The sequence below is a fragment of the Zootoca vivipara genome, chromosome 8 (genome assembly GCF_963506605.1).
Source record: "Zootoca vivipara chromosome 8, rZooViv1.1, whole genome shotgun sequence".
Lineage (NCBI taxonomy): Eukaryota > Metazoa > Chordata > Lepidosauria > Squamata > Lacertidae > Zootoca > Zootoca vivipara.
The window spans coordinates 2,380,193-2,393,507 of NC_083283.1; the positions used below are offsets into that span (position 1 = coordinate 2,380,193).

The 13,315-nt window shown below is 47.7% G+C and overlaps 1 pseudogene; it reads right to left on the bottom strand.

Annotated features, from left to right (window-relative positions):
• Positions 1–12,631: 12,631 nt before the first annotated feature.
• Positions 12,632–13,100, bottom strand: LOC118090375 (small ribosomal subunit protein uS12-like; annotated as a pseudogene).
• Between the last annotated feature and the right edge of the window lie 215 nt (positions 13,101–13,315).

Consider the following 13,315-nt stretch of genomic DNA (forward strand, 5'->3'; position numbering starts at 1 on the left):
TGCTATACTCCTATTGATGCAGCCCAGAATTGCATTGGCTTTTTTAGCTGCTGCATCACACTGCTGACTCATGTCAAGTTTGCGGTCTACCAAGACTCCTAGATCCTTTTCACATGTACTGCTCTCAAGCCAGGTGTCACCCATCCTGTATTCGTGCCTTTCAATTTTTTTGCCCAGGTGTAGTACTTTACATTTCTCCTTGTTAAAATTCATCTTGTTTGCTTTGGCCCAGTTGTCTAATCTGTTAAGGTCATTTTGAAGTGTGATCCTGCCCTCTGGGTTATTAGCCAGCCCTCCCAATTTGGTGTCATCTGCAAACTTGCTCAGGATGCCCTCAAGCCCATCATCCAAGTCATTGATAAAGATGTTGAATAAGACTGGGCCCAAGACAGAACACTGTGGCACCCCACTAGTCACTACTCTCCAGGATGAGGAGGAGCCATTGATGAGCACCCTTTGGGTTCGGTCAGTAAGCCAGCTACAAATCCACTGAATGGTAGCATTGTCTAGCCCGCATTTTACCAGCTTCTTTACAAGAATATAATGGGGCACCTTGTGAAAGGCCTTGCTGAAATCAAGATAGGCTACATCCACAGCGTTCCCTTCATCTACCAGGCTTGTAATTCGGTCAAAAAATGAGATCAGATTACTCTGACATGACTTATTTTTCAGAAACCCATGCTGACTTTTAATAATAATAATATAATAATAAATTTTTATTTATACCCTGCCCTCCCCAGTCAAAAACCGGGCTCAGGGCGGCTGACACCAACAGAATTACAATAAAACATAAAAACAATTAATTAAAATACAGATTAAAATACAGTATTAAAATTTAAAGTGCAGCCTCATTTCAAGTAGGCCATAAATCCAAGCCATGAGGGAGGAAAACACAGGGGTCAGGCTGAGTCTAACCCAAAGGCCAGGCGGAACAGCTCTGTCTTGCAGGCCCTGCGGAAAGATGACAAATCCCGCAGGTCCCTGGTCTCTTTTAGTGATCACAGAGTTTCTTTCTAGGTCAGGGGTCCCCAGACTTACCACGCGGCGGGCCGGAGGGCAGGGGAGTGCGCGCAGCGGGCCGGAGGGCAGGGGAGGGGGAAAAATCGCCGAAAATTGCTTGTGCGCATGCGTATGGGCCTCCCCCGACCCGGAAGTGCATCGGAAATGACCTCTTCTGGGTCGGGAGAGGCCCATACGCATGCGCACAAAGGATTTTCGGCGATTTTTTGCCGATTTTGAAGATCGTCGCCGTGCCGCGCGCCGCTAAAGCGGGCGGCGGCAGCGGGCGGCGGGGGGCGTCGCGGGCCGGATTGGGAGGCCAATTGGGCCGCATCCGGCCCGGGGACCGTAGTTTGGGGACCCCTGTTCTAGGTGCTCACAGACCGTTTGCTTAATGATCTGCTCTAGAATCTTTCCTGGTATTGATGTCAGGCTGACTGGGCGGTAATTGTTTGGGTCCTCTCTTTTCCCCTTTTAGTTCCCCCTTTAACTGGTTTTTACTTACATGACGCTGGTCTCACTGATAATGACCTTTCAGATGACTGTGGTGTCTGGGTAGGAAGGCAAGTGAATAAAAGCAGTCCGCCAGCATAAGGAGGGTCCCAGGTTGTTTGGGGTTTTATATGCTAACACAATGGCCTTAAACGTGGCCCAGAAGCAGGTCTTTCCCCCAGCTGTGGTGTGACATGGCCACTCCAGAAAGCAGCCTAGCCACCCCTCACTGCAGCTTCCAGACCTGGGAATGGGGAAAACATTCCACTCGGATCAAATTCTAAGGTGGGTCTGTCTCTTTGGTCCTTTCTGAAAAAAATCACACTAACGAAAACAATGATAGCTTAACATCTCTGAATTTTGCAATGCAGTAATGTGTGCCCAGTAATCTGTGCCAAAAATGCAAATGCTGCATAAATTACATCTATCGGTGAGTTCGACAGAATGCATTGTTTTAGGGGAAATAGCAGTTCGAAACTGTCTGCATTGGGGGGAAATTGTATTGGGAAATCTGTGTGTATTGGGAGAACTTTGCACTAAAACGCCAATCAATTTTCATCCGCGCTTTTAAAAAATAAATAAATCACTGGCATGAAAAAGTGGAGAACTGAACTGAAGACGGGAAAAGAGAGAATTAGAGAAAGCGAAACTGTCACAGTGAGAAGAAGATGCTGGATCAGATGCCACCCCCCATTCATGAGAGCGACTTTTAAAAAAAATCAGCAAAATGAATGGGGGATTTTTTTTGTTTTGTTTTTTAAGTAGAACAGTCTTAAAAGTCATTTTAGGAAATGTGCAAGGGGGGAATCCAAGGAGAAGAAAAACCCAAGGAAGGCAAGACAGGAAGCAAGGCCAGGTCAGTGATGGGGCAGCACTGGTATGAATTTGAGTTGATGAATGGACTCTCTTTCTTCCCACCCCACCTCCCTCTTCCGCCCCCTTCCTCCTCTCTGAGAATCCAAGGGATTAAGTTTGCCCAGAGTTACGTCTCAGGCATCAGGCGTCAGATACAATTACTCACCCGCTGCATCATAATTACTGCAAATGGTCCATTAAAGGAAAATTATCATCAATATGATATTATCAGACAGTGGGTAAATGAATAAAGGAAAGTGCTTATTCTCCCATTGTCCTGTTAATAGAGACATCTTTGAAATTGATAATGGGGAGAATGCGATAGGCTCCCGGCGGCTGGCGCTGCTCTCAGATGCTGCAACCGAGGTTCTAGTGACACCTAGGGCAGAAAAGGAAGACAGGAAGCATCTCTCCTAGGGGGGCTCAGGGTGTCCCAGAAAGGGGGCGAGGGAAGTGCAGGTAGCTGGGGGAATAAATGCAAAGTCTTGCAAAAGGGCAACATGAACCCATTGTGCGCGTGAGCACAGTCCATGCTCCTCTTGGACGACATTTAATTAGCCTGGAAAGCTCAAAGCACACATTACAAGGAAGTGTGCTGCGATTCCTTTCTCTGACCCAGCCAGACCAGAGCAGCCTGGAATATCTGAGTGGGAGATCATAGACTCGTAGAATTGCAGAGTTGGAAGAGACCAACAAGGGCCATCCAGTCCAGTCCAATGCAATGAGGGAATCTCATCATCTAGATCATAAATGACAGGTGGCCACCCAACTTTCTGAGGGAGTCCGTTCCACTGTCAAACAGCTCTTACTGTCAGAAAGTTCTTCCTGATGTTGGGTTGGAATCTCCTTTCTTTCAACTTGAAGCCATTGGTTTAGATCATAGGTTGGCAACGTCCGGCCCATGGGCTGGAGGCAGCCCACGAAGGCTTTTTATCCGGCCCATGGACCGCCTGTGAACCGAGCCGCCTGCTCGGCGAGTCCCCCGTGTGCTGCGCTAAACCGGTGCAGCGCGGCTCGGGGACTCGCTGAGCGGTGCCGAAAATAGCGCCTGCGCAGACACTGGAAATCGCTTCTGTGCAGCCACGGACATGCGCAGAAGCCATTTCTGGTGTCCCAGACATGGGCAGCACCATCGCTTCTGCGCATGTCTCTCCCATGTCCGGCTCATGGACGATTGTCCGTTTGAATCCTCCGGCCCACGGCTGGAAAACGTTGCCAATGCCTGGTTTAGATTCTACCCTCCATAGCAGCAGAAAACAAACTTGCTCCACCTTCCCTATAACAACCCTTAAGATATTCGAAGATGGCTATGATATCTCCTCTCAGTCTCTTGTTTTCCTGGCTAAACATACCCAGCTCCTTCCGTTCCTCATAAGGCTTCGTTTCCAGACCCTTGATCATCTTGGTAGCCCTCCTCTGCACATGTTCCAGCTTGTCAATGTCCTTTTTAAACTGTGGTGCCCAGAACTGGACACAGTATTCCAAGTGTGGTCTGACCAAGGCAGAATAGAGTGGGGCTATGACTTCCCTTGATCTGGACACTAGACTTCCATGAATGCAGCCAAGAATAGCATTAGCTTTTTCTTTTTGCTGCTGCATCACACTGTTGACTCATGTTCACCTTGTGGTCCACCAAGACCCCTAGACCCTTTTCACAGGTACTGCTAGTAAGCCAGGTGTCCCTCATCTTATAGTTGTGCATCTGGTTCTTCCTGCCTAAGTGTAGAGGCTGCTTAACAATTTCCTCGCTGTTCATTTCTCAGTTCAAAATAACTTTTTTCATCCCTGTCTTCTTGGTTTCGAGAAAAGACGAGTAAGAGGTGACATGATAGAAGTTTATAAAATTATGCCCAGCATGGAAAAAGTGGATAGAGAAACGTTTTTCTTTCCCATAATGCTAGATCTCATGGACATGCAATGAACCTGAATGTTTTATGTTTCAGGACAGATTTTAAAAAGTACTCCTACACACAGCATGTAGGCAAACTATGGAACTCACTGCTGCTGGAAGCCACAGGAGGAGAGAGTTGCTCTTGTGCTTGGTTTCCCAGAGACACGTGTCCAGCCACTGTGAGGACAAGATGCTGGACTAGATGGGCCATTGGCCTGATCCAGAAGCCTTTGCTTACGTCCTTATGTTCCTGAGCACTTGCTGCTGCCGCCGCCAAGCTTACGCCAGTCTCCTGGCCTCTAGCATCCTCAGTCTCAAATTGTGCTTTTTTAAAAGGCAGTTTAGGAGAGTGAAGAAGGTCGCTGGCGATTCATTTCACAGCTGTAGTGGGATTAGCACAGCTGGCGTGATTGGGGTAAGCCATCCCGTTTTATCTCTTTCAAACACTCTTGCTAATTCAGCAAAGTGCAGTGGCCAGCAGTCCCTCCTGGCCTAATCGCTGTATCATTCGCACCGGCAGAAAGAAACAGGAACGCTCACCTGCCCCTCCTCGCCCAGCTTGCGCTCACCTTCCTCCTTCCCAGCTGCCTGCCTGGCATCATTCCTTGGGCAGATTCAGCCAGCCAGGCCTCCCTTGGTTTCGGCTGAGAAGATGCCTTGCGAAGCCTACTTGGACATTTAGAATATCGATGTACATTTTGACCTGTCTTTAGTTTATTGCTGATTTCAATTTTTGGGGGAAAATGTTTTAGAAAGATGCTTTAAACTGTTTGTGCAAATATTTCAGCATTTTGTTCCCTCTCTCTCTTTTCAAATAAATTTATTATTTTGTAACAAAGACACAAAAGCATAAACATACAAAAAATACAAAATACAAAAAATACAAAATACAAAGAGAAAGAAAAACAACAACAACAATAATTCCAAAACTTCAACTTATATCTATTCTGTGTTACATTGTAAATCCTCTTTAGTAATTTCTAAATCTTATTCTTATACCTTGTATACCATATAACAGTTCTTATTCTAATCTTATCTTATATCCTAACACAACATCTCACACTTACTATTTATTTATATCTACTTCTCAATATCAATATTTATCTAAACATTTTTTTAATTTCTACAACCTCCCTGTACCTCCTAATTTCAGCATTTTGTTCTCCCCATGGGATTTTCTTTCTAACAATCAAGCGGTGTTTCCAAAACAAAGTAGTAATAAGTCCTCCCCTAATATTCTCTTCAATTTATTGCTGGTCAGTAGAGATGAGCCAGAGTTCAGCGCAGTACGGATTGTACAGTGGGACCTCTATTTGCCACCATAACCCGTTCCTTCTGCGCATGCACGGACGGCGATCGCCACTCCTGCGCATGCACAAACAGCGGCAAACCTGCCGCTTACTTCCGGGTTTGCCTCAGTCGTGACTTGGAACGGCCGTAAGAAGAGGCGGTGGTAAGTAGAGGTTCAACTGTCCTCTGATCCAGAAAGCCCTGCTTTCAACATCCACCCAATAGGAATATTTCTCCACGTCTTTCTGATAGCTCTGTGAAATATCCCTCTCACCCTGCCATTCCCGCAGCAACCTTCCTAGACTCACTGACGGCCCTCTGGGAATCAAAATCCACGTGGGCAGGGGAGGTGCCCATCTCGGCGTCCCAGAACTCCCATATTAAAGCTTTAAGAGGGATTGTCTTAGTTAGAAGCTGAGTGGGGTTTTTCGCGGGTGACTTGTTCGGCTGAGATGCATCCTGCCTCTCCCACATCAATGAAGAATTGGGTCCCCCCTTCCTTGGCATAATTAGACGGAGGTAATTGAATAGTTTACAAAAGAGCGTTGTTCGTGCCTAGCTAGCAGGCTTCAGGCTTTGCTGCCCGGGGCTGGAGAGAGCGGGTGGCATGCTCTCTGGTCCCAGGGGAAGACAATAAAAACATTGTTATTAACCCACTATCCTCCTGCCAGCCTCACCAGATCATGGAATTGTAGAGTTGGAAGGGGCCCAAAGGACCATCTAGACCCGTGGTTCCCAACATGGGGCACACACCAATTTGATTTTTAAGGGGGGCAATTAGAGAATGAGTTATGAACAGTGAATGGCCACATGAATAGGAGTTCACTATTTGAATAATAAGAATTATATGTCACGGGAGGGGGGCATCAGGATTTTAGAGATGCTTAGGTGGGGCATCTCCCTGCTTATTTAATTTATATGCAGAATTCATCATGCGAAAGGCTGGACTAGATGAATCCCAAGCTGGAATTAAGATTGCCGGAAGAAATATCAACAACCTCAGATATGCAGATGACACAACCTCGATGGCAGAAAGTGAGGAGGAATTAAAGAACCTTTTAATGAGGGTGAAAGAGGAGAGCGCAAAATATGGTCTGAAGCTCAATAGGAATATTTATCCACATCTTTCTGATGGCTCTGTGAAATATCCCTCTTGCCCTGCCATTCCTGCAGCAACCTTCCTAGACTCACTGACGGCCCTCTGGGAATCAAAATCCACGTGGGCAGGGGAGGTGCCCATCTCAGCGTCCCAGAACTCCCATATTAAAGCCTTAAGAGGGATTGTCTGAGTTAGAAGCTGAGTGGGGTTTTTCGCGGGTGACTTGTTCGGCTGAGATGCATCCTGCCTCTCCCACATCAATGAAGAATTGGGTCCCCCTTCCTTGGCATAATTAGACGGAGGTAATTGAATTTGATTTTTAAGGGGGGCAATTAGAGAATGAGTTATGAACAGTGAATGGCCACATGAATAGGACTTCACTTTTTGAATAATAAGAATTATATGTCACGGGAGGGGGGCATCAGGATTTTAGAGATGCTTAGGTGGGGCATCTCCCTGCTTATTTAATTTATATGCAGAATTCATCATGCGAAAGGCTGGACTAGATGAATCCCAAGCTGGAATTAAGATTGCCGGAAGAAATATCAACAACCTCAGATATGCAGATGACACAACCTTGATGGCAGAAAGTGAGGAGGAATTAAAGAACCTTTTAATGAGGGTGAAAGAGGAGAGCGCAAAATATGGTCTGAAGCTCAACATCAAAAAAACCAAGATCATGGCCACTGGTCCCATCACCTCCTGGCAAATAGAAGGGGGAGAAATGGAAGCAGTAGGCAGTGAGAGATTTTACTTTCTTGGGCTCCTTGATCACTGCAGATGGTGACAGCAGTCACGAAATTAAAAGACGCCTGCTTCTTGGGAGAAAGGCAATGACAAACTTAGATAGCATCTTAAAAAGCAGAGGCATCACCTTGCCGACAAAGGTCCGTATAGTTAAAGCTATGGTTTTCCCAGTAGTGATGTATGGAAGTGAGAGCTGGACCATAAAGAAGGCTGATCGCCGAAGAATTGATACTTTTGAATTATGGTGCTGGAGGCGACTCTTGAGAGTCCCATGGACTGCAAGAAGATCAAACCTATGCATTCTGAAGGAAATCAGCCCTGAGTGCTCACTGGAAGGACAGATCGTGAAGCTGAGGCTCCAATACTCTGGCCAGCTCATGAGAAGAGAAGACTCCCTGGAAAAGACCCTGATGTTGGGAAAGATTGGGGGCACTAGGAGAAGGGGACAACAGAGGACGAGATGGCTGGACAGTGTTCTCGAAGCTACAAACATGAGTTTGACCAAACTGCGGGAAGCAGTGGAAGACAGGAGTGCCTGGCATGCTCTGGTCCATGGGGTCATGAAGAGTCAGACACGACTAAACGACTAAACAACAAAAACAACAGGTGGGGCATGGTCCCAAAAAAGGTTGGGAACCACTGATCTAGACCAAGCTCCTCCCTCAGGCCTGTTTGGATGCACTGTCAAGTCCCCTTGAAACAGACCATTTGCACCTTTTTAAACAGGGATTTGGGGATTGCTGCAGTGGACAGAGACACATTTTAAAAAATACAAAACAGAAAAGGCAGTGCCAGATTGGCAAGCAGGCTGCATTAGCTGTGTGGATTGGGGGGGTGGATTCTGTGAGAATCAAAGGCTGTGCCTGAGAGCCTTTCCTCTGATTTGAGGAAGGAATCATAGAATCTTAGAGTTGGAAGGGACCCCCCAGGGGCATCTAGTCCAACCCCCTGCAATGCAGGAATCTGGGCTGAAGCATCTATGACAGATGGCCATCCAACCTCTGCTTAAACACCCTCCAGGGAAGGAGAGTCCGCCGCCTCTCATAGGAGTCTGTTCCACTGCCGAACAGTGGCTGCATCTTCTTGGTGAGAACCAGCAAGAGCTCTCAGTCGGCAGAAGCAGCAGGTGTGCCCAAAGGGGTGAAGGAACAGCTCCCTTGGAGACGTCCCTTCCATCTCCCCTGCCAAGAACTCCCAGGTGCTCTGAAATGGCAGCACGGTTCAGTCCAGGCAGGAGGGCTGCCTCGGGCTTCAATGTGGAGCCACTGTGGTGTAGTGGTTAAGAGCTGTAGACTCGTAATCTGGGGGTCCGGGTTCGCGTCTCCGCTCCTCCACATGCAGCTGCTGGGTGACCTTGGGCTAGTCACACTTCTCTGAAGTCTCTCAGCCCCACTCACCTCACAGAGTGTTTGTTGTGGGGGAGGAAGGGAAAGGAGAATGTTAGCCGCTTTGAGATCCCTTCGGGTAGTGATAAAGCGGGATATCAAATCCAAAACTCTATCTCTATCTCTATCAATGGCGGTCCCAAGGCTCTTGACTTTCTTCTCACAGTCTCTGAGGGAAGGGCTAAAATCAAAAGGGAAGGGGTGAGTCAAGGAGCCTCAATTTCCTGCCCACCTTGAGAAAGTCACTTAGCAAAAATGTCTAAGTCAGAGTCAGGTAAATGTTGCAAATGTAAAGATATGTAAGGAACTCCCTGGTCCTGAATGGGGTAACTGTGCCCCTGAAGGACCAGGTGCGCAGCCTGGGAGTCATTCTGGACTCACAGCTGTCCATGGAGGCGCAGGTCAATTCTGTGTCCAGGGCAGCTGTCTAACAGCTCCATCTGGTACGCAGGCTGAGACCCTACCTGCCTGCGGACTGTCTCGCCAGAGTGGTGCATGCTCTGGTTATCTCCCGCTTGGACTACTGCAATGCACTTTATGTAAGGCTGCCTTTGAAGGTGACCTGGAAACTACAACTAATCCAGAATGTGGCAGCTATACGGGTGACTGGGAGTGGCCACCGAGACCATATAACACCAGTCCTGAAAGACCTACATTGGCTCCCAGTACGTTTCCGAGCACAGTTCAAAGTGTTGGTGCTGACCTTTAAAGCCCTAAACGGCCTCGGTCCTGTATACCTGAAGGAGCGTCTCCATCCCCATCGTTCTGCCCAGACACTGAGGTCCAGTACCGAGGGCCTTCTTACGGTTCCCTCATTGCGAGAAGCCAAGTTGCAGGGAACCAGGCAGAGGGCCTTCTCGGTGGTGGCGCCTGTCCTGTGGAATGCCCTCCCATCAGATGTCAAAGAGAAAAACAGCTACCAGATTTTTAGAAGACATCTGAAGGCAGCCCTGTTTAGGGAGGCTTTTAATGTTTAATTGTTTTATTTCATTTTTCTGTTGTAAGCCGCCCAGAGTGGCTGGGGAGACCCAGCCAGATGGGCGGGGTATAAATAATATATTATTATTATTATTATTATTATTATTATTATTATTATTATTATTATTATTGTCACAGTGGCCTGAGTGGGCTACTTCAGAGTAACGACTCCACACAGCTCTGCATTTTATCCTTTTATTGGTGCTGTGTATTTACAGTGCTAAAGGCAGTGCTATTTACAGAAAATGGCACATCTTGTCCGTCTTCTTCAGTACCTCCGAATGGAGGTTGGCGCGTTTTCCTCCAGCGTAAAAGCTTGGGGAGACCCAGCCTCTTCCCACGACGTTTCTTGCGCAATTCCGGGGTCGGCGGGATCAGCCTTCCCCCCTTGCTCCCCCCTTCCTGTCCCGCCTTGGGCAGTGGCTCTGCTACCTTGCCTGAGCCTCGGACACTACTTCCTGCTTCTCCACTTGAGTCGGAACTCTCCCTGCTTTCCCCAGCACTCGGGGATGGGCTGGAGCTCAAGATGGGAGGGACCTCCCGATATCCTCTGTCCCTCACAATTATCATATGTGGTGAACCTGTAGAGGAGCTAAGGAATATTGGGAAATGATAAATAATGAGTGGGGGGGGAATTAAAGTGACTATTCCTAAGAAACCAGATGCTTTTCTCCTAGAACAGGGACATCTAACTCCCAAGAGACTGCGATCTACTACACAGAATAAAAAACTGGCTTTTTTAAGGGAGGAAAGTCGAAGTTGATGACCTTTTGGGGGGGATTCAGGGGGGGGAATATTGAGCTTTCTTTAAGGGGAAAAGGAAAAAGTCGCTCACCAAAAGATCGCTCAGGAAACAATCAGCCTCACCGAAAAGAGCATCTTCCATTCTAGCGATCATGCGCAAATGGAGGACGGGGCAAGGGGCCGGGGCCGCGATCGGCCAAAACCTCCCAGGGATCGACCAGTCGATCACGATCGTCCAGTTGGACATCCCTGTCCTATTTCTGTATGCAACCAGCGCTGCGAGAACTTTATATGCCCAAAGGTAGCGAGGAAATGTAGTACCTACAAATGGCAAATGGAATTGATGGAGTATGTGGAATTAGCAAACTTAATATCTTTCCTTTTCCCTGTCCTGAATATGATGGTGATGATGATGATGATGATGATGATGATGATGATGCCCCAGCTATTCTGGGCAGCTTCCAACACATATAAAACACCCAACATTAAAAACCATGCGCTGCATGAAGGACTTTCTTTTATCCATCCCGAATCTTCCAACATTCAGCTTGATTGGAGTTGTTTATTCGTTTATTGCATTTGTATCCCATGCTTTTCTCCTAGAAGCTCAAGGTGGTATAACTGGCTCTCCCAGTCCTCATTTAATCACCCCCAACAGGTTAGGCTAAGAGAGGCAGAGGCTGGTCCGAGGTCACCCAGTGAGAGTTTCATGGCTGAGTGGGGATTCGAACCCTGGCCTCCCAGGACCTCATCTGGCACACTAAGTACTATGCCTTGCTGCACAACAGAGCTGGATCCGCCACCCACAGCCCGGCCAGCCAGGGAGCTCTCCCTCCCCATTCTCACAATATTCCGTGCTGTTAACGCAAACAGATTCTCTTCCACCGCCGCTTCCATATCAAAACCGCTGCCTGCGTTATTGCACTTTCGCTGCAACAATTCGGCACTAGTCTTTGCAGGGTGGAATCGCAAATGCGCTCCAGAACAGAGACCCAGGCTTCAGAGACCCAGGGCAGCCCTCGGGGTAGCAAGCCAGCCTACCCTGTGGGCTCTGAACCGATTCCGCTAATGACCAACCCTCTGTGATGTTTGCAGAGGTGCATTAATAGCGCAATCCTTTTTTTCTTGTGCTTTAGGATATGAGCCAGCCAGGAACTCTCCGGGGTTGGGAAAGGGCTTCCTTTCCACTGGCAGGTTATATTGGATAAGTGTCCATTACAAGCACTCTTTTTATACACCTTCCTCCGTGGCTAGTCCTGGCTACTCTCAGAGACAGGATATTGGACAGGGGGAGCTGGGACAGCAGTTCCTACGCTTTCCTGAAGCATTAAGCTCCTTCTTTTTTCTTTTTTCTTTTGCAAAGAAAACCCTTGGGCAGCAGTTAACTTCCTGCTCTCCTGCTGTGGTGACACAGCCCCTCACCCCACTGGCTGCCTGCTTCCCTGGGTCAGCACAAGATACTACACTGCACCCCAGAAACCTTTGGAGCATTGCCAGAGACACCAGGAGACCCTAAGCAGCATTATGACACCCAAGCAGCATTATGCATTGACTCCACCCCAATGATGCGGACTCCAGCCTATAAAGACTTTGTAAAAATGTCTGGTCTTTAAAGGGATGCAGGAGTCTCTGCTGATTTTGCTGCGACAGGCTAATGCAGCCATTTCTCTGAAATTTCTTCAATAAGTTTCTAGTCCTGGTGTTGACAGAGAAATGCATAGAAGCCCTAGAACAGGGGTCAGCAAACTTTTTCGGCAGGGGGCCGGTCCACATCTGTCCCTCAGACCTTGTATGCCCCACAAATAACCCAGAGATGCATTTTAAATAAAAGCACACATTCTACTCATGTAAAACCCCGCTGATTCCCGGGCAGTCCGCGGGCCGGATTGAGAAGGCGATTGGGCCGGATATGGCTCCCGGTCTTAGGTTGCCTACCCATGTCCTAGAAGGTCCTACTTAAAGCGCTCCTGATCACAACCCAACTGGTGCTACAACTAGACCGGCACGAAGCAGAGACCATTGCTTCCTTTTCCTGGGAACGCCTGGAGCCTAAATATTTTAGCATGTCCCCTTTTTTGGTGAAGAAAAACAAGCTACATGGCTTTTTTTTTCTTAGAAGAAAACTTTATTGATCATCTTGATAATGGAATGTTATGACTGGGGTCTCTCTCTTCTGCCTTTGTACAAGACTAACAGAGAAACATTTGCTACTTTGACAACCTTGAAAAGAACTCCTGGAATGTCACCTTTCCGACCAAAGCCACCAACCAGAACTTCATCGTTCTCCTCCATGAAGTTCAAACAACCATCATTAGGAACAAAGGCTGTTGTTGTTGTTGTTGTTGTTGTTGTTATTATTATTATTATTATTATTATTATTATTGCCATGCTTGATCAGCTGGACTCAGACACACTTCCTGATGGCAGAAATTGGCTGCTTAGCCTCCACGCCAACTTTTTCCAGGACAATTCCTTTGGCATGGGAAACTCCCCCCCCCAAAGGGTTGGCTTTCAAAGCACTGCCCAGGCAGGCCTTCTTGTATTGTTTGTCATGCCACTTTTGATCACGTCGGTGACTGCAAAACTTCCTGGCAGGACGAAGCCCGCGACCCTTGCCCATTGTGCCGTCCGAGGATCCCGAGGAGGAAAGAGAGCCTATACGCCTTGTTTTAATTGAGGAAGCATCACGGCCCCCCAAAACACAAGGCAAGCTTGGCTGGGTCCAGTGAAAGTACTGGATCCAAACCTCAGCATGAAGAACAATGTTTGTGGGTGAATCTATATGGGAATTCGAAAAGGCATGGGCCAACCCCAACCATGATCAGGACTGTATAT